At 44.7% G+C, this 22,897-nt stretch overlaps 1 long non-coding RNA gene across 1 annotated transcript; it reads right to left on the reverse strand.

Annotated features, from left to right (window-relative positions):
- Positions 1 to 500: 500 nt before the first annotated feature.
- Positions 501 to 1,541, reverse strand: LOC127913745 (uncharacterized). Its single transcript, XR_008086630.1, has 3 exons — positions 1,447 to 1,541; positions 748 to 806; positions 501 to 639 (listed from the first exon to the last, which is right to left on the reverse strand). It is a non-coding gene; the product is annotated as an uncharacterized LOC127913745 (long non-coding RNA).
- Positions 1,542 to 22,897: the final 21,356 nt, after the last annotated feature.

A 22,897-nucleotide genomic window follows, 5' to 3' on the forward strand; every position in this document is an offset into this window, starting at 1 on the left:
GTTCATTCCCCCTATCTAAGATATCTACTGCAGCCCTCATCCTCCACATACAACACCTGTTCATTCCCCCTATCTAAGATATCTACTGCAGCCCTCATCCTCCACATACAACACCTGTTCATTCCCCCTATCTGAGATATCTACTGCAGCCCTCATCCTCCACATACAACACCTGTTCACTCCCCCTATCTAAGATATCTACTGCAGCCCTCATCCTCCACATACAACACCTGTTCATTCCCCCTATCTAAGATATCTACTGCAGCCCTCATCCTCCACATACAACACCTGTTCATTCCCCCTATCTAAGATATCTACTGCAGCCCTCATCCTCCACATACAACACCTGTTCACTCCCCCCTATCTAAGATATCTACTGCAGCCCTCATCCTCCACATACAACACCTGTTCATTCCCCCTATCTAAGATATCTACTGCAGCCCTCATCCTCCACATACAACACCTGTTCATTCCCCCTATCTAAGATATCTACTGCAGCCCTCATCCTCCACATACAACACCTGTTCACTCCCCCCTATCTAAGATATCTACTGCAGCCCTCATCCTCCACATACAACACCTGTTCACTCCCCCCTATCTGAGATATCTACTGCAGCCCTCATCCTCCACATACAACACCTGTTCACTCCCCCCTATCTGAGATATGTACTGCAGCCCTCATCCAACACCTGTTCATTCCCCCTATCTGAGATATCTACTGCAGCCCTCATCCTCCACATACAACACCTGTTCACTCCCCCCTATCTGAGATATCTACTGCAGCCCTCATCCTCCACATACAACACCTGTTCACTCCTCCCTATCTAAGATATCTACTGCAGCCCTTATCCTCCACATACAACACCTGTTCACTCCCCCCCCTATCTAAGATATCTACTGCAGCCCTCATCCTCCACATACAACACCTGTTCACTCCCCCTATCTGAGATATCTACTGCAGCCCTCATCCTCCACATACAACACCTGTTCACTCCCCCTATCTGAGATATGTACTGCAGCCCTCATCCTCCACATACAACACCTGTTCACTCCCCCTATCTAAGATATGTACTGCAGCCCTCATCCTCCACATACAACACCTGTTTATTCCCCTATCTGAGATATCTACTGCAGCCCTCATCCTCCACATACAACACATGTTCACTCCCCCTATCTGAGATATGTACTGCAGCCCTCATCCTCCACATACAACACCTGTTCACTCCCCCTATCTGAGATATCTACTGCAGCCCTCATCCTCCACATACAACACCTGTTCACTCCCCCTATCTAAGATATCTACTGCAGCCCTCATCCTCCACATACAACACCTGTTCACTCCCCCTATCTGAGATATCTACTGCAGCCCTCATCCTCCACATACAACACCTGTTCACTCCCCTATCTGAGATATCTACTGCAGCCGTCATCCTCCACATACAACACCTGTTCACTCCCCCCTATCTGAGATATCTACTGCAGCCCTCATCCTCCACATACAACACCTGTTCACTCCCCCCTATCTGAGATATCTACTGCAGCCTTCATCCTCCACATACAACACCTGTTCACTCCCCCCTATCTGAGATATCTACTGCAGCCCTCATCCTCCACATACAACACCTGTTTTTACAGTCACATTCTGTTAAAGGTACCCAAAGCACACACATCCCTGGGTTGCTCCTCTTTTCAGTTCGCTGCAGCTAGCAACTGGAAAGATTTGCAAAAAACACTCAAACTGTACAGTTTATCTCAATCTCTTCATTCAAAGACTCAATCATGGACAATCTTACTGACAGTTGTGGCTGCTTTGTGTGATGTATTGTTGTCTCTAACTTGTGCTTTGTGCTGTTGTCTGTGCCCAATAATGTTTGCACCATGTTTTGTGCTGCCACCATGTTGTGTTGCTACCATGCGGTGTTGTCATATGTTGCTGCCTTGCTATGCTGTTGTCTTAGGTCTCTCTTTATGTAGTGGTGTGTTGTCTCTCTTGTTGTGATGTGTGTTTTGTCCCAGATTTGCATTTATTTTACATTTTTAATCCGAAGCCCTCTTTCTCGCAAGAGGCCTTTTGCCTTTTGGTAGGCTGCCATTGTAAATAAGATTTTTTTTCTTAACTGACTTGCCTAGTTAAATAAAGGTTAAATGAAATAAACTCTAGACCTGGAGAACTACAGGGTATGTTAGCTTTAGTTAGAACTCTAGACCTGGAGAACTACAGGGTATGTTAGCTTTAGTTAGAACTCTAGACCTGGAGAACTACAGGGTATGTTAGCTTTAGTTAGAACTCTAGACCTGGAGAACTACAGGGTATGTTAGCTTTAGTTAGAACTCTAGACCTGGAGAACTGCAGGGTATGTTAGCTTTAGTTAGAACTCTAGACCTGGAGAACTACAGGGTATGTTAGCTTTAGTTAGAACTCTAGACCTGGAGAACTACAGGGTATGTTAGTTTTAGTTAGAACTCTAGACCCGGAGAACTACAGGGTATGTTAGCTTTAGTTAGAAGTCTAGACCTGGAGAACTACAGGGTATGTTAGCTTTAGTTAGATCTCTAGACCTGGAGAACTACAGGGTATGTTAGCTTTAGTTAGATCTCTAGACCTGGAGAACTACAGGGTATGTTAGCTTTAGTTAGATCGCTAGACCTGGAGAACTACAGGGTATGTTAGCTTTAGTTAGAACTCTAGACCTGGAGAACTACAGTGGTGCAGGGTTTGACTTGTTGAATCAGCAGTTTTTAATTGTGTGCTGGTTTTGAACCGAAGCCTGAACCAGGAACCACACCCTGTGGCACTCTAGGACCAGGTGTGTGTGTGTGTGGTCTGTGTCTGACCAGGACTGAAGAACTCTTCTACAGTTGGCTGTGTAACGTCAGAGCTCCTCATTGGTCCTCTTATGCTTGAACTGACACACAAACAAAGCCCTTGTCTAAGCCAGACCCTTTCATTATACATGATACACATACAGAGAACACAAACACTCATCTATTCCTCTAGATGGTAGCTGCTGCCTCTCCTCTCCTCTTCTCTTCTCTTTTTTCTGAATGCTACTCTCCACTCATCTTCAGCATCTCCAGGACAGAACCCTGACAATGGACAAGCATTTACACATGAAAGGAAAGGAAATGATGGAGAGAAGGAGCGAGAAGGAGGGAGAGAAGGAGGTGAGGGAGGTGGAGAGTGCTCTACCATTCCTCTCTGTTACCATGGGGATCAATTGGATGCCCACTCCAGACTTGTCATTGGCTGGAGAGGGTTACATTTGGAGTCAGGGGTTCTGAGGGTTGCTCTGGAGGGTTCTGACCCACCCCTGTGTTCCATGCTGCCTCTTTACTGTAGTCGTCACTGGACACAAATAGAAGTCATGAGTCATTCTACGAAGATGCTTTTAAATGTGATGTTGGGTTTTGTGTGTTATGTTTGGAGCTACTCTGTCTAAATCACATGTCTTTCTTTCTTCTCTTTCGTTCAGTTTTTTCTCTGTTTGCAGTGCCTCTAGAAAATGTAGCAAAGATTCTAAGACATGTTTTTCTGTTCTTTTCTCTTCTGTTTGCTGCTGTTTTCCTTTTCTCTCTCTGACTGTTGGTATTTCTGTCTCTTTCTGTTTTAGCTGGAGGTGTACAAGTCAATCAAATCATATCTTACAGTATATAGATGTTAGCACATCTGATTCACTCCCCCGCGAACACTACCCTGCACCACCCTGCACCACCCTGCACTACCGTGCACCACCCTGCACCACCCTGCACCACCCTGCAACACCCTGCACTACCCTGCACCACCCTGCACCACCCTGAACCACCCAACACCACCCTGCACTACCCTGCACCATCCTGCACCACCCTGCACTACCCTGCACCACCCTACACCACCCCACTCCAGATTCACAAAGTATGAAATCATATTCATATCTCCTCAAATATGTTCTCATCAAGATGATCTGCTGCTGTGTGCCTCGTGCAAAATCACAAGTGTGCAGGTTGGACTGACTCTCTCTCTGCCTCTCTCAGAGGAAAGGGCCACATCAGGTTGGACTGACTCTCTCTCTGCCTCTCTGAGAGGACATACTGTCACAAAAATGTACAAGTGTGAGTTGGTGTGTGTGTTAGTGTGTGTGACAGAAAGAGAGTCATTCTGAATGTAATACCTGTACAGTACTTCTACCTGATGTGTGTAGGTGTTGTCAGGGATACAGAGCAGTCATGATGAAAATGATTATTTAAACAAAAACACAGGACATTTAAAGTTATACAAGTAACCATACTTCACAGCAGTAGAGAGAGATAGAGAGATACATACAGAGATGGAGAGATAGAGAGATACATACAGAGATGGAGAGATAGAGAGATCTTCAGAGATAAAGAGAGAGAGATAGACATAGAGAGATACATACAGAGATGGAGAGATAGAGATATCTTCAGAGATAAAGAGAGAGAGATAGACATACAGAGATAAAGAGAGAGAGATAGAGAGATACATACAGAGATGGAGAGATCTTCAGAGAGAGAGAGAGAGAGAGAGATGGAGAGATCTTCAGAGAGAGAGAGAGAGAGAGAGAGAGAGAGAGAGAGAGACATATAGAGATGGAGAGAGATAATACGAGAGATAGAGAGAGAGACATACAGAGATGGAGAGAGAGAGACATACAGAGATAGAGAGAGAGAGACATACATAGATAGAGAGACATACAGAGATAGAGAGACATACAGAGATAGAGAGAGACTTACAGAGATAGACAGAGACAATGAGAGAGAGAGAGAGAGAGAGAGAGAGATACAGAGATAGATAGAGAGATACAATAAGAGAGAGACAATAAGAGAGAGACAATAAGAGAGAGAGAGAGAGAGAGAGAGAGACATATAGAGATGGAGAGAGATAATAAGAGAGATAGAGAGAGAGACATACAGAGATGGGGAGAGAGAGACATACAGAGATAGAGAGAGAGAGACATACATAGATAGAGAGACATACAGAGATAGAGAGACATACAGAGATAGAGAGACATACAGAGATAGAGAGACATACAGAGATAGACAGAGACAATGAGAGAGAGAGAGAGAGAGAGAGAGAGAGATACAGAGATAGATAGAGAGATACAATAAGAGAGAGACAATAAGAGAGAGACAATAAGAGAGAGATAGAGAGACATACAGAGATAGAGAGACAATACAGAGATAGAGAGAGACAGAGATAGAGAGAGAGAGATACAGAGATAGATAGAGAGATACAATAAGAGAGAGACAATAAGAGAGAGAGAGAGACCTACAGAGAGAGAGAGACAATAAGAGAGAGAGAGAGACCTACAGAGAGAGAGAGACAATAAGAGAGAGAGAGAGACCTACAGAGATAGAGAGAGACAATAAGAGAGAGAGAGAGACCTACAGAGATAGAGAGAGACAATAAGAGAGAGAGAGAGAGAGAGACCAGGGTAGTGGGTTCGACTCCCGGGACCACCCATACGTAGAATGTATGCACACATGACTGTAAGTCGCTTTGGATAAAAGCGTCTGCTAAATGGCATATATTATTATATTAGACTTACAGAGAGAGAGAGAGACAATAAGAGAGAGAGAGAGAGACATACAGAGATAGAGAGAGAGACATACAGAGATAGAGAGACACAGAGATGGAGAGAGAGAATAAGAGAGATAGAGAGAGAGAGACATATAGAGATGGAGAGAGATAATAAGAGAGATAGAGAGAAAGACATACAGAGATGGAGAGAGAGAGACTTACAGAGATATATAGAGAGGGAGAGAGAGAGAGAGACATACAGAGATAGAGAGAGACAATAAGAGAGCGAGAGACATACAGAGATAGAGAGGTAGAGATTGAGTAAATGTATATTTTCATCTCCCTAAGAGAGAACAACTACCAGACAACCTGTATCATCAGTTAGCTAAAACTTCAACCTCTTCCTCTCTATTCCCTCTGTGACCCTAAAATACATCTTAAAAGTGTCCATTTCTGGGACGATCTTTTCCAGCTTGACTTTCCACGCTTTCTAAGTAAAGAAGGGAAGGAAGGACAGACTACTTCAACTCTCTCAGACAGCATCTATTATTCAGAATAAGAAGAGTTTTATTATGGTCTGTCTGGAAAAGCCTTGTCACTCCCCAGCCAAACACACACTCCAGACCAGTCAGAGAGAGAGACTAATAACTCTCTCTCAAGACGACAGTCTTCTAGTTTCGGATTACTTACATGTACTTACATAAACCCCAACATGTTAATTGAAAATTACAGATTTTGTTTCGTAAACAAGACTATGTTGTACTGTAGGCCTACATGATTGATAAAGCATTGGTGTTAAATACCCATTCAAGTTGACCAAAAAAAGCACTGTCCTCCCTTCTTCCCCTTCTCTCTCCTCCTTCTGAGTTATCAGGATGTGTGAGTGGTCTCCCCCTCTCTCCCGCTCTCTGTCTCTGTATCCCTCCCTCTCTCTGTCTCCCTCTCTCCCCCCTCTCTCTCTTCCACTCTCTCCCTATGTTCTATTTTACCTCTGTAAAATGTGACCAAACCTCATTCAACAAAGGAATAAAAACATACATGATAACTCTTTTTGTTTCACCATCACAAAGACACCATCCACTCTACCAACAATACAGCAATTTCAGTAGCACATGAACACCGTCCAGATCCCAAAAGCATAGTGATTAGATTAATCAACTTCTGAATGTTCTGCTTCTATCTCTGACTTTAGGCGTCAGCATGCTTCAGTTAGGCCGAACAGTATGAATGTGCTCGCAAGCGCCCTAAAAATAATTAACCCTAACTTTAAAAAAAGTGGGAAAGGATCAATATTAAACGGGAAGTATGAGCGTCATCTACAGAGACAAAGTGGTAATAACCATCTACAACGGCTCAGTAATACCCTGGGCATGTAGAGGGTGATGACAGTCAATCACCATCTACAACAAGAGAAATCCAGCCCAGTCACGGACCAGGATGTCTTGCTCCCAGGCAGACTAAATAACCATCTTTTGCCCGCTTACCCTGGGACAGTACAGTGCCACTGACACGGCATCTACAACCAAACAGTATTCTCCTTCAGTGCAGCCGAGGTGGTAAGACATTTAAACGTGTTACCCTCAGCAAGGCTGAGGAGGTGGCAACCATCTACGCCCCAAACAGTATTACCAGCTGGGACAGTAGAGGTGATGAGGTGGTATTCAACCATCTACAACCAAACTGCTGTTCCCACATGGGACAGTAGAGGGTGACCATTGTTCCATGTTCCCAAACAGTATTACCCTGGGACAGTAGAGGCTGATGAGGTGGTAACTAACCGCCCAACCAAACACTACTTACCCGGGATCAGTGAAGTGCTTTGATGAGGTAGTAAGGACCATCTCACCTCCACCCTACCTGACACCTAGATGAGGTGGTAATAACCATCTACAACCAAATAGGTACCCTGGGACAGAGATGCAATCTCAACCATCACAACCAAACTGTACCCCAGTAGAGGGTGATGAGGTGGTAACCCACCTGGATGAGGTGGAATACCATGTCCAACCAAACAGCTATTACCCTGGGACTACAGGTGGCATTAACACCATAGTACAACCAAACAGTATTACCCTGGGAGAGTGGGTCTGAGGTGGTAATAACCATCTACAACCAAACAGTATTACCCTGGGACAGCCCCCAGGTGATGAGGGTGGTAATAACCATCTACAACCCAGTATTCCTGGGACAGTAGAGGGATGAGGTGGTAATAGCCATCTCTCAAACAGTATTCCCTGGACAGTAGAGGGTGACTGCGTGGTAATAACCATCTACAACTCAAACAGTTTGGGACAGTAGACAGTGATAGGAGGTAATAACCATGTACAACCAAACAGTATTACGGCCTGGGACAGGAGAGGTGAGGGCCCTACCCTGGGAGTGTGGTGTCAGGTGGAAAATAACCATGTACACCAAACAGTATTACCAAAACTGGGACAGGAGATGATTGTGGACTTCAGGATTACCCAGCAGAGGGAAGGTGGTATCCACATCGATGGAACAGTAGTGGAGAGAGGGTGCTGAGGTTTTAAGTTCTACAACCAAACACATCTGGGACAGACAAACTGATGAGGTGGTAATAACCATCTACACAAACTATTACACTGTGAAGTAAGGGTGAGAGGTATTCAACCTCTAGGAGGCTGAAACAATTCGGCTGTCACAAAAGCACTGACAAACTTCTAACAGATGCACAATCGAGAGCATCCTGGCGGGCTGATCACCGCCTGGTAGCAACCATCTACCGCCAAACAGTATTACCCTGGCTCAGTCAGAGGGTGAGTGAGGTGGTAATAACCATCTACAACCAAACAGTAATACCCTGGGGCAAACTGATGAGGTCCAGGACCATCTACACCAAACAGTGTTACCTGGGACAGTAAGGGATGATGAGGTGGACATCAACCAGCTACAACCAAACAGCCTATTACCCTGGGATCAGTCCAGAGGGTGATGAGGTCAGTACCAGGTACACCAAACAGTATTACCCTGGGACAGTAGAGAGACTGAAAAACAACCAAACAGTATCTGGGACAGTAAGGGTGATCAGACTGTTACCATCTACAGCAAACACCACTAACAGTGAGTGGCTGCTGCCAAACACACTGTCATTGACACTGACCCAACTCCAGCCAGTTTTAACCCTGGGAATTGATGGGTGATGAGGTGGTAAATATATCACTAGCCACTTTAAACAATGCTACCTTATATAGAGGGTGATGAGGTGGTAATTATTCATCTACATACCAAACAGTATTACTGGGACTCTAGATCATCGACTGTAATAACCATCTATGTAACACATGTATCACTAGCCACTTTAACTAGTGCCACTTTGTTTACTTTGTAATAACCATCTACATCTCAAATGTATATACTGGGACAGTACCATCTGACTGTATGCTGCTCTGTACCATCACTCAAACAGTATACCCTTATGTACATATTCCTTAATAACCATCTACACTGTGTATAAGACAGTAGTTTGGGACAGTTAGTTAGGTGATTGGTGGTTATCACTGCATTGTACACTGGGAACTAGAAGCACAACCCTGGGACATTAGAGCTGACACTCGCATTTAACATCTGCTAACCATGTGTATGCCAAACAGGACAAATACAATTTGATTTGATTTGATTTGAATCAACCAAATGTTCTGCTTCTATCTCTGACTTTAGGCGTGATGAGGTGGCTTAACCATTACAACCAAACAGTATAATGGGACAGTAGAGGCTGAAAAATAATTAACCCTAACTTTAAAAAAGTGGGAAAGGACAATATTAACCCTGGGACAGTAGAGGGTGATGAGGTGGTAATAACCATCTACAACCAAACAGTATTACCCTGGGACAGTAGAGGGTGATGAGGTGGTAATAACCATCTACAACCAAACAGTATTACCCTGGGACAGTAGAGGTTGATGAGGTGGTAATAACCATCTACAACCAAACAGTATTACCCTGGGACAGTAGAGGGTGATGAGGTGGTAATAACCATCTACAACCAAACAGTATTACCCTGGGACAGTAGAGGTTGATGAGGTGGTAATAACCATCTACAACCAAACAGTATTACCCTGGGACAGTAGAGGTTGATGAGGTGGTAATAACCATCTACAACCAAGCAGTAATACCCTGGGACAGTAGAGGGTGATGAGGTGGTAATAACCATCTACAACCAAACAGTATTACCCTGGGACAGTAGAGGGTGATGAGGTGGTAATAACCATCTACAACCAAACAGTATTACCCTGGGACAGTAGAGGGTGATGAGGTGGTAATAACCATCTACAACCAAACAGTATTACCCTGGGACAGTAGAGGTTGATGAGGTGGTAATAACCATCTACAGCCAAACAGTATTACCCTGGGACAGTAGAGGGTGATGAGGTGGTAATAACCATCTACAACCAAACAGTAATACCCTGGGACAGTAGAGGGTGATGAGGTGGTAATAACCATCTACAACCAAACAGTATTACCCTGGGACAGTAGAGGTTGATGAGGTGGTAATAACCATCTACAACCAAACAGTATTACCCTGGGACAGTAGAGGGTGATGAGGTGGTAATAACCATCTACAACCAAACAGTATTACCCTGGGACAGTAGAGGGTGATGAGGTGGTAATAACCATCTACAACCAAACAGTATTACCCTGGGACAGTAGAGGGTGATGAGGTGGTAATAACCATCTACAACCAAACAGTATTACCCTGGGACAGTAGAGGGTGATGAGGTGGTAATAACCATCTACAACCAAACAGTATTACCCTGGGACAGTAGAGGGTGATGAGGTGGTAATAACCATCTACAACCAAACAGTATTACCCTGGGACAGTAGAGGGTGATGAGGTGGTAATAACCATCTACAACCAAACAGTATTACCCTGGGACAGTAGAGGGTGATGAGGTGGTAATAACCATCTACAACCAAACAGTATTACCCTGGGACAGTAGAGGTGATGAGGTGGTAATAACCATCTACAACCAAACAGTATTACCCTGGGACAGTAGAGGTGATGAGGTGGTAATAACCATCTACAACCAAACAGTATTACCCTGGGACGGTAGAGGGTGATGAGGGGTAATAACCATGTACAACCAAACAGTATTACCCTGGGACAGTAGAGGGTGATGAGGTGGTAATAACCATCTACAACCAAACAGTAATACCCTGGGACAGTAGAGGGTGATGAGGTGGTAATAACCATCTACAGCCAAACAGTATTACCCGGGACAGTAGAGGGTGATGAGGTGGTAATAACCATCTACAACCAAACAGTATTACCCTGGGACAGTAGAGGGTGATGAGGTGGTAATAACCATCTACAACCAAACAGTATTACCCTGGGACAGTAGAGGGTGATGAGGTGGTAATAACCATCTACAACCAAACAGTATTACCCTGGGACAGTAGAGGTTGATGAGGTGGTAATAACCATGTACAACCAAACAGTATTACCCTGGGACAGTAGAGGTTGATGAGGTGGTAATAACCATCTACAACCAAACAGTATTACCCTGGGACAGTAGAGGGTGATGAGGTGGTAATAACCATCTACAACCAAACAGTATTACCCTGGGACAGTAGAGGGTGATGAGGTGGTAATAACCATCTACAACCAAACAGTATTACCCTGGGACAGTAGAGGGTGATGAGGTGGTAATAACCATCTACAGCCAAACAGTATTACCCTGGGACAGTAGAGGGTGATGAGGTGGTAATAACCATCTGGGACAACCAAACAGTATTACCCTGGGACAGTAGAGGGTGATGAGGTGGTAATAACCATCTACAGCCAAACAGTATTACCCTGGGACAGTAGAGGGTGATGAGGTGGTAATAACCATCTACAACCAAACAGTATTACCCTGGGACAGTAGAGGGTGATGAGGTGGTAATAACCATCTACAACCAAACAGTATTACCCTGGGACAGTAGAGGGTGATGAGGTGGTAATAACCATCTACAACCAAACAGTATTACCCTGGGACAGTAGAGGGTGATGAGGTGGTAATAACCATCTACAACCAAACAGTAATACCCTGGGACAGTAGAGGGTGATGAGGTGGTAATAACCATCTACAGCCAAACAGTATTACCCTGGGACAGTAGAGGGTGATGAGGTGGTAATAACCATCTCCAACCAAACAGTATTACCCTGGGACAGTAGAGGGTGATGAGGTGGTAATAACCATGTACAACCAAACAGTATTACCCTGGGAGAGTAGAGGGTGATGAGGTGGTAATAACCATCTACAACCAAACAGTATTACCCTGGGACAGAAGAGGGTGATGAGGTGGTAATAACCATCTACAACCAAACAGTATTACTCTGGGACAGTAGAGGCTGATGAGGTGGTAATAACCATCTACAACCAAACAGTATTACTCTGGGACAGTAGAGGGTGATGAGGTGGTAATAACCATCTACAACCAAACAGTAATACCCTGGGACAGTAGAGGGTGATGAGGAGGTAATAACCATGTACAACCAAACAGTATTACCCTGGGACAGTAGAGGTTGATGAGGTGGTAATAACCATCTACAACCAAACAGTAATACCCTGGGACAGTAGAGGGTGATGAGGTGGTAATAACCATGTACAGCCAAACAGTATTACCCTGGGACATTAGAGGGTGATGAGGTGGTAATAACCATCTACAGCCAAACAGTATTACCCTGGGACAGTAGAGGGTGATGAGGTGGTATTAACCATCTACAGCCAAACAGTATTACCCTGGGACAGTAGAGGGTGATGAGGTGGTAATAACCATCTACAACCAAACAGTAATACCCTGGGACAGTAGAGGGTGATGAGGTGGTAATAACCATCTACAATCAAACAGTATTACACTGGGACAGTAGAGGGTGATGAGGTGGTAATAACCAGCTACAACCAAACAGTATTACCCTGGGACAGTAGAGGGTGATGAGGTGGTAATAACCATCTACAACCAAACAGTATTACCCTGGGTCAGTAGAGGGTGATGAGGTGGTAATAACCATCTACAGCCAAACAGTATTACCCTGGGACAGTAGAGGGTGATGAGGTGGTAATAACCATCTACAACCAAACAGTAATACCCTGGGACAGTAGAGGGTGATGAGGTGGTAATAACCATCTACAACCAAACAGTATTACCCTGGGACAGTAGAGGGTGATGAGGTGGTGATAACCAGCTACAACCAAACAGTATTACCCTGGGACGGTAGAGGGTGATGAGGTGGTAATAACCATGTACAACCAAACAGTATTACCCTGGGACAGTAGAGGTTGATGAGGTGGTGATAACCATCTACAACCAAACAGTAATACCCTGGGACAGTAGAGGGTGATGAGGTGGTAATAACCATGTACAGCCAAACAGTATTACCCTGGGACATTAGAGGGTGATGAGGTGGTAATAACCATCTACAGCCAAACAGTATTACCCTGGGACAGTAGAGGGTGATGAGGTGGTATTAACCATCTACAGCCAAACAGTATTACCCTGGGACAGTAGAGGGTGATGAGGTGGTAATAACCATCTACAACCAAATAGTAATACCCTGGGACAGTAGAGGGTGATGAGGTGGTAATAACCATCTACAATCAAACAGTATTACACTGGGACAGTAGAGGGTGATGAGGTGGTAATAACCAGCTACAACCAAACAGTATTACCCTGGGACAGTAGAGGGTGATGAGGTGGTAATAACCATCTACAACCAAACAGTATTACCCTGGGACAGTATAGGCTGATGAGATGGTAATAACCATCTACAACCAAACAGTATTACCCTGGGACAGTAGAGGGTGATGAGGTGGTAATAACCATCTACAACCAAACAGTATTACCCTGGGACAGTAGAGGGTGATGAGGTGGTAATAACCATCTACAACCAAACAGTATTACCCTGGGACAGTAGAGGCTGATGAGGTGGTAATAACCATCTACAACCAAACAGTATTACCCTGGGACAGTAGAGGTTGATGAGGTGGTAATAACCATCTACAACCAAACAGTATTACCCTGGGACAGTAGAGGGTGATAATAACCATCTACAGCCAAACAGGATTACCCTGGGACAGTAGAGGCTGATGAGGTGGTAATAACCATCTACAACCAAACAGTATTACCCTGGGACAGTAGAGGGTGATGAGGTGGTAATAACCATCTACAACCAAGCAGTAATACCCTGGGACAGTAGAGGGTGATGAGGTGGTAATAACCATCTACAACCAAACAGTATTACCCTGGGACAGTAGAGGGTGATGAGGTGGTAATAACCATCTACAACCAAACAGTATTCCCCTGGGACAGTAGAGGCTGATGAGGTGGTAATAACCATCTACAACCAAACAGTATTACAGAGAAGATGGCCGCTACAGGTGAGGTACTGAGACAGAGCAGATGCCTGCTGTAAGTGAGATATCGAGATGAGGTGACAAAGATAATAACCATCAGGCAGCCAAAGAAGATATTACCCTGGGAGATGGCTCTAGAGGTGATGAGAAGTGGTACAGGACATATATGGAGACAGAGAAGATGGCTCTACAGGACATATATGGAGACAGAGAAGATGGCCACTACAGGACATATATGGAGACAGAGAAGATGGCCTCTACAGGACATATATGGAGACAGAGAAGATGGCTCTACAGGACATATATGGAGACAGAGAAGATGGCTCTACAGGACATATATGGAGACAGAGAAGATGGCCACTACAGGACATATATGGAGACAGAGAAGATGGCCACTACAGGACATATATGGAGACAGAGAAGATGGCCACTACAGGACATATATGGAGACAGAGAAGATGGCTCTACAGGACATATATGGAGACAGAGAAGATGGCTCTACAGGACATATATGGAGACAGAGAAGATGGCCACTACAGGACATATATGGAGACAGAGAAGATACAGGCTACAGGACTATATGGAGACAGAAGATGGCTCTACAGGACATATATGGAGAGAAGATGGCCACTACAGGACATATATGGAGACAGAGAAGATGGCTCTACAGGACATATATGGAGACAGAGAAGATGGCTCTACAGGACTCTACAGGACATATATGGAGACAGAGAAGATGGCCACTACAGGACATATATGGAGACAGAGAAGATGGCTACAGGACATATATGGAGACAGAGAAGACATACAGGACATATATGGAGACAGAGAAGATGGCCTCTACAGGACATATATAGAGACAGAGAAGATGGAGATATGGAGAAGAAGATGGCCACTACAGGACATATATGGAGACAGAGAAGATGGCCACTACAGGACATATATGGAGACAGAGAAGATGGCTCTACAGGGATGGCTCTACAGAGACAGAGACAGAGAAGATGGCTCTACAGGACATATATGGAGACAGAGAAGATGGCTCTACAGGACATATATGGAGACAGAGAAGATGGCTCTACAGGACATATATGGAGACAGAGAAGATGGCTCTACAGGACATATATGGAGACAGAGAAGATGGCTCTACAGGACATATATGGAGACAGAGAAGATGGCCACTACAGGACATATATGGAGACAGAGAATATGGCCTCTACAGGACATATATGGAGACAGAGAAGATGGCTCTACAGGACATATATGGAGACAGAGAAGATGGCCACTACAGGACATATATGGAGACAGAGAAGATGGCCGCAACAGGCTCAGGTTTTTTGGGGTCCAAACTGCAGCAGAAACACAGGATTTACCACCGTCAGCTGTCCTGCCTTGTACCACATCGCCAAGTCCTGATTTTGTCCTGGGAGATTTCCCCCTACATGAGAACCTCATGTGCACTCATCAAGGAATGTTGGTAATAGAATGTTGGAATGAATTCAACTGTTTCTGTTTCTACTTTCTGTTGTTAATAATGAATACATGTCCGCACCTCTATATGAGAGGTGTCATTTTATCAAGGCTTTTGGAATATGGTTCCTGGAAAATTGTCTTTGTTTACCCCCCAAAAAATATACATATACAGTATATATACTGTATCTGACATTCTCTTGTTAACTCTCATTCATAGTTGTCCATCTCCATAAACCTGGGCATACCTGGAACTACTACCACTCATTTGTCAGAGAGTCAGAGAAGGCACTCGGCATCATGGCTGCAAGGATGAATATTCTTGATGGACGCATAGTTCTTTGTGTGCACTGTGAACCAGTAGAGTTGTAATTGAATTTTTTTGTGTATTTCCCCCCCTTTTTCTCCCCAAATGTTGATATTTTCTCATCGCTGCACCTCCCCAACGAGCTCGGGAGGCGAAGGTCGATTCATGCGTCCTCTGAAACGTAACCCGCCCAACCACGCCTCAGCCAGCTTAACCCAGAAGCCATCCGCACCAATGTGTCAGAGGATACACCGTTCAACTGACGGCCGAAGTCAGCCAGCAGGCGCCCAGCCCGCCACAAGGAGCTGCTAGAGCGTGATGAGCCAAGGAAAGCCCCCCCGGCCAAAACCTCATCTAACCCGGGTTGACGCTGGGCCAATTGTGCCCTGCGCTATGGGACTCCCGATCACATCCGGGTGTGATACAGGATCGAATCCCGGGTCTGTAGTGATGCCTCGAGTACTGCGATGCAGTGCCTTCGATGGCTGCGCCACTCGGGAAGCACCAGAGTTTTAATCTTGTTAATACGATGAAACCTGCTTCTGGGACGTCTCAGTGTGCAGTCATGTAGATTAGATTAAACTACACCACCAGAAGAAGAATGCTTGCAAAGTCTGTGGCTCACAGCTCTTCTCTATGTTGTCAGTCTGTAAAGTCTGTGGCTCACAGCTCTTCTCTATGTTGTCAGTCTGTAAAGTCTGTGGCTCACAGCTCTTCTCTACTTTGTCAGTCTGTAAAGTCTGTGGCTCACAGCTCTTATCTACTTTGTCAGTCTGTAAAGTCTGTGGCTCACAGCTCTTCTCTACTTTGTCAGCCTGTAACGTCTGTGGCTCACAGCTCTTCTCTACTTTGTCAGCCTGTAAAGTCTGTGGCTCACAGCTCTTCTCTACTTTGTCAGCCTGTAACGTCTGTGGCTCACAGCTCTTCTCTACTTTGTCAGCCTGTAAAGTCTGTGGCTCACAGCTCTTCTCTATGTGTGACAAAATGTATTTAATCATAATAACAAGTAAAAGCTAAGTTTCACAAAGTCATGATAAAATAGACAGCTCAAAAGTCGATTTGATAAGTTCAGTGTTATTCTCTGACTTGACCAGTCTGAATCAGTCAGTGTTGGAAGGATATAGATTTTCACACTTCCTAATATTTCTTAACACCTTGTCCACTGTTCTCGTTCTCACCCCATGCTCCTCATCTATGTGAATTAAGGGTAATATACAGTCGACCTCACCTGTGTAAAGGAAGGACAATGTGCAGTAGACCTCATCCGTGTAAAGGAAGGACAATGTGCAGTAGACCTCATCCGTGTAAAGGAAGGACAATGTGCAGTAGACCTCATCCATGTAAAGGAAGGACAATGTGCAGTAAACCTCATCCGTATAAAGGAAGGACAATGTGCAGTAGACCTCATCCGTATAAAGGAAGGACAATGTGCAGTAGACCTCATCCATGTAAAGGAAGGACAATGTGCAGTAAACCTCATCCGTATAAAGGAAGGACAATGTGCAGTAGACCTCATCCGTAAAAAGGAAGGACAATGTGCAGTAGACCTCATCCATGTAAAGGAAGGACAATGTGCAGTAGACCTCATCCATGTAAAGGAAGGACAATGTGCAGTAAACCTCATCCGTATAAAGGAAGGACAATGTGCAGAAGACCTCATCCATGTAAAGGAAGGACAATGTGCAGTAGACCTCATCCGTGTAAAGGAAGGACAATGTGCAGTAGACCTCATCCATGTAAAGGAAGGACAATGTGCAGTAAACCTCATCCATGTAAAGGAAGGACAATGTGCAGTAAACCTCATCCGTAAAGGAAGGACAATGTGCAGTAGACCTCATCCGTGTAAAGGAAGGACAATGTGCAGTAAACCTCATCCGTATAAAGGAAGGACAATGTGCAGTAAACCTCATCCGTATAAAGGAAGGACAATGTGCAGTAGACCTCATCCGTAAAAAGGAAGGACAATGTGCAGTAGACCTCATCCATGTAAAGGAAGGAAATGGAAGACATCCATGTAAAGGAAGGACAATGTGCAGACCTCATCCATCCATGTAAAGGAAGGACAATGTGCAGTAGACCTCATCCGTGTAAAGGAAGGACAATGTGCAGTCGACCTCATCCATGTAAAGGAAGGACAATGTGCAGTAAACCTCATCCATGTAAAGGAAGGACAATGTGCAGTAGACCTCAGAATTGGTCTTCATCTAGTTCGTGTTTTTGTTGTGAGTACCTACATCTTCCAAATAAACATTCAAACCTGCAAACAGCCACACATTCAAACCTGCCAACAGCCACACATTCAAACCTGCCAACAGCCACACATTCAAACCTGCCAACAGCCACACATTCAAACAGCCACACATTCAAACCTGCCAACAGCCACACATTCAAACAACAGTCACACAATCAAACCTGCCAACAGTCCACATTCAAATGCAAACAGCCACACAATCAAACCTGCAAACAGCCACACATTCAAACCTGCCAACAGCAAAAACAGTCACACATTCAAACCTGCCAACAGCCACACAATCAAACCTGCCAACAGCCACACATTCAAACCTGCCAACAGTCACACAATCAAACCTGCCAACAGTCACACATTCAAACCTGCCAACAGTCACACATTCAAACCTGCCAACAGTCACACAATCAAACCTGCCAACAGCCACACATTCAAACCTGCCAACAGCCACACATTCAAACCTGCAAACAGCCACACAATCAAACCTGCCAACAGCCATTCAAACCTGCAAACAGCCACACAATCAAACCTGCCAACAGCCACACAATCAAACCTGCCAACAGCCACACATTCAAACCTGCCAACAGCCACACATTCAAACAGCCACACATTCAAACCTGCCAACAGCCACACATTCAAACCTGCCAACAGCCACACATTCAAACCTGCAAACAGCCACACATTCAAACCTGCCAACAGCCACACATTCAAACCTGCCAACAGCCACACATTCAAACCTGCCAACAGCCACACATTCAAACCTGCCAACAGCCACACATTCAAACCTGCCAACAGCCACACATTCAAACCTGCCAACAGCCACACATTCAAACCTGCAAACAGCCCACAATCAAACCTGCCAACAGCCACACATTCAAACCTGCAAACAGCCACACAATCAAACCTGCCAACAGCCACACATTCAAACCTGCCAACAGCCACACATTCAAACCTGCCAACAGCCACACATTCAAACCTGCAAACAGCCACACATTCAAACCTGCCAACAGCCACACATTCAAACCTGCAAACAGCCACACAATCAAACCTGCAAACAGCCACACATTCAAACCTGCCAACAGCCACACATTCAAACCTGCCAACAGCCACACATTCAAACCTGCCAACAGCCACACAATCAAACCTGCCAACAGCCACACATTCAAACCTGCCAACAGCCACACATTCAAACCTGCCAACAGCCACACATTCAAACCTGCCAACAGCCACACATTCAAACCTGCCAACAGCCACACATTCAAACCTGCCAACAGCCACACATTCAAACCTGCCAACAGCCACACATTCAAACAACACATTCAAACCTTCTAACAGCCACACATTCAAACCTGCAAACAGCCACACATTCAAACCTGCAAACAGCCACACAATCAAACCTGCCAACAGCCACACATTCAAACCTGCCAACAGTCACACATTCAAACCTGCCAACAGCCACACATTCAAACCTGCCAACAGTCACACATTCAAACCTGCCAACAGTCACACATTCAAACCTGCCAACAGCCACACATTCAAACCTGCCAACAGCCACACATTCAAACCTGCCAACAGCCACACATTCAAACCTGCCAACAGCCACACATTCAAACCTGCCAACAGCCACACATTCAAACCTGCCAACAGCCACACATTCAAACCTGCCAACAGCCACACATTCAAACCTGCCAACAGCCACACATTCAAACCTGCCAACAGCCACACATTCAAACAGCCACACATTCAAACCTGCCAACAGTCACACATTCAAACCTGCCAACAGCCACACAATCAAACCTGCCAACAGCCACACATTCAAACCTGCCAACAGCCACACAATCAAACCTGCCAACAGTCACACATTCAAACCTGCCAACAGCCACACATTCAAACCTGCCAACAGCCACACATTCAAACCTTCCAACAGCCACACATTCAAACCTGCCAACAGCCACACATTCAAACCTGCCAACAGCCACACAATCAAACCTTCCAACAGCCACACATTCAAACCTGCCAACAGCCACACATTCAAACCTTCCAACAGCCACACATTCAAACCTGCCAACAGCCACACAATCAAACCTTCCAACAGCCACACATTCAAACCTGCCAACAGCCACACATTCAAACCTTCCAACAGCCACACAATCAAACCTGCTAACAGTCACACATTCAATTGGAACTAAAAAGAGGTAGCCACATGTTCAGCTTCTACCGGATATTCAATAGCCATCAATATCTTAGTAAAAGCTTTACCTTTGCTTTACTTTTGCTGGACTTGGTTCAATGGGAATAGCTGTTGTTGTTGTCTTCAGCAGTCAGTCAGTGTGAGTGAGACAGCTTACAGACACTGTCTGCATCCTCTATGCCTCTTCACTGTGTCCAACACCCCAACATGACCTAGAGAAAGAACCACATTTAATCACTTCCACACCACACACCATGGGCATACACACTGTATGAATGACAGCGAGTTACAGAGTTATGTTTGTGTCGTGGTTTGTTTCAGACTATTTCTCCCAATAAAAACGTCTCATGGTCTATGGTCTTCCTCTCTCCTTCTCTCTGAATAAGCTGTTGATAGTCAAGTGTTTTAACACAACTGGCTGGATGGAAGCCATTCCACACAAATGCCTCATTTCCAACAAAGACGAAAGCACACAGGGAAAGAAGATACATGAACTGTTTTTGTAGTTATGGCACAACAATCATTTACCTATTTGAATACAGAGATGTTAGCTGCAAGACTCTTGTTCAGATCATTTCCAACAGAGAAATATTACAACTCTTTGCAAACAATCATGCCCATTCTTTTTGCTGTGCTGCTGCCAAGGGGGGCAGAGGCTGGTGGCAGAGTGAGTGGTGTGTGATGGTGCTATCGTCAGCAGGCCGGAGCCCCAGATTGCTACATTTCAGGCAGCAGCTCTCTGGCACACAGGAGTTAGTCACAATTAATGAAGACACTGCGAGTGACTCCTGAGGTTGGCGGAACATGGAATGCAGAATGCGGAACATGAGAATGCCATATGGTATCATTGCCACTGACATCTCGATTCGGGAACCACTGGGCTGAGGTAGAAAAGAGATTTAACTAGAGCTACACACACTCAATACATACAATTAGCCACACACAGATATACCACAGATACTCACACACAGGTGCATTTGTAGGCTTAGACAGTTTTTAAAGGTCTAATGCAGCCGTTTTTATCTCAATATCAAATTATTTCTGGGTAACATTGAAGTACCTTACTGTGATGGTTTTACCTAAAATGGTCAAATAAAAAAACATAACTTCTTTGTAAAGGGAAAATTCTCAAGCAATCATTTAGCTTGGACTGTCTGGGACTGGTCTAAGTGGGGAGGGGACAACATAACATGAGCTGTTAATGGCAGAGCAGTTTGGAACTCTCTTTGTTAGTGGTCTATTAACTGTTTTACTGCATAGTGATGTCACCATGGGAGGCCAAATCTCCATCACACCAAAATAGGCTGGAATTTCAGGCAGTGTTTAATCAGCTCTTACACTAAAAGGGCGTTACCATCTTTTTTAAAAATTCCAACTTCAAAGCATGTTTTTGACCGCACTGGGCCTTTAACAACATAATACGACAACAAGGGAATGGAAACATATCAATGTCATGAACCTTGCTGAAGAGGGTGCCTCTTCCTGTTCGGGCGGGGCTCGGCGGTCGTCGTCACCGACCTATTAGCTGCCATCGATTCCTTTTCCGTTTGTGTTGGTTAGTGGTTAATTGGGTACACCTGTTTTGTATTAGGGTTTGTTTGTAGGGTATTTAAGGGCACTAGGCCCGCTGGGTATTTTGTGCGGGCTTGTTTATTGTTACTCTGTGTTTGATGGTGTGATTTGTTTTCTTATCTTTATTCTCTGGTCTATTTTATCCTGTTGTTTTGGACTGGCAACCTATATACGCCCTGTGTGTTGGCGTGATCATTTTTCGGTTGCACCGGTGTAATACATTTGATAAACGACAGTACTCTGCTCTCTGCGCCTGATTCCATCCACCACTCTTAGTTTATCGTAACAATCAAAACATACAAGTTTTAAATAACTCCACTCCACAAAATCCTTCAGCTTATCAAGCCCCTACTGATGCCACAGAACATGAATAATGTTCTGATCCTCCCAATAAAGACCCTAGCTACTACCTATCTGCTCTATCTACATTTACATTTGACATGTTAGTCATTTAGCAGACACTCTTATTCAGAACGACTTACATTGGTGCATTCATCTGAAGATAGCGAGGTGAGGCAACCTCATATCACAGTCGTAGTCAGTACATTCATCTGAAGATAGCGAGGTGAGGCAACCTCATATCACAGTCGTAGTCAGTACATTCATCTGAAGATAGCGAGGTGAGGCAACATCATATCACAGTCGTAGTCAGTACATTCATCTGAAGATAGCGAGGTGAGGCAACAACATATCACAGTCGAGTCAGTACATTCATCTGAAGATAGCGAGGTGAGACAACAACATATCACAGTCGTAGTCAGTACATTCATCTGAAGATCGAGGTGAGACAACAACATATCACAGTCGTAGTCAGTACATTCATCTGAAGATAGCGAGGTGAGGCAACAACATATCACAGTCGTAGTCAGTACATTCATCTGAAGATAGCGAGGTGAGGCAACCTCATATCACAGTCGTAGTCAGTACATTCATCTGAAGATAGCGAGGTGAGGCAACCTCATATCACAGTCGTAGTCAGTACATTCATCTGAAGATAGCGAGGTGAGGCAACATCATATCACAGTCGTAGTCAGTACATTCATCTGAAGATAGCGAGGTGAGGCAACATCATATCACAGTCGTAGTCAGTACATTCATCTGAAGATAGCGAGGTGAGGCAACATCATATCACAGTCGTAGTCAGTACATTCATCTGAAGATAGCAAGGTGAGGCAACCTTTTCCCTCAATAAAGTATTTATCAGCAAAGTCAGTGCCAGTCCTCTATCTCTCCATCCAAGCCCCCT

The sequence above is a fragment of the Oncorhynchus keta genome, chromosome 30 (assembly GCF_023373465.1).
Source record: "Oncorhynchus keta strain PuntledgeMale-10-30-2019 chromosome 30, Oket_V2, whole genome shotgun sequence".
In the NCBI taxonomy this organism is placed as follows: domain Eukaryota; kingdom Metazoa; phylum Chordata; class Actinopteri; order Salmoniformes; family Salmonidae; genus Oncorhynchus; species Oncorhynchus keta.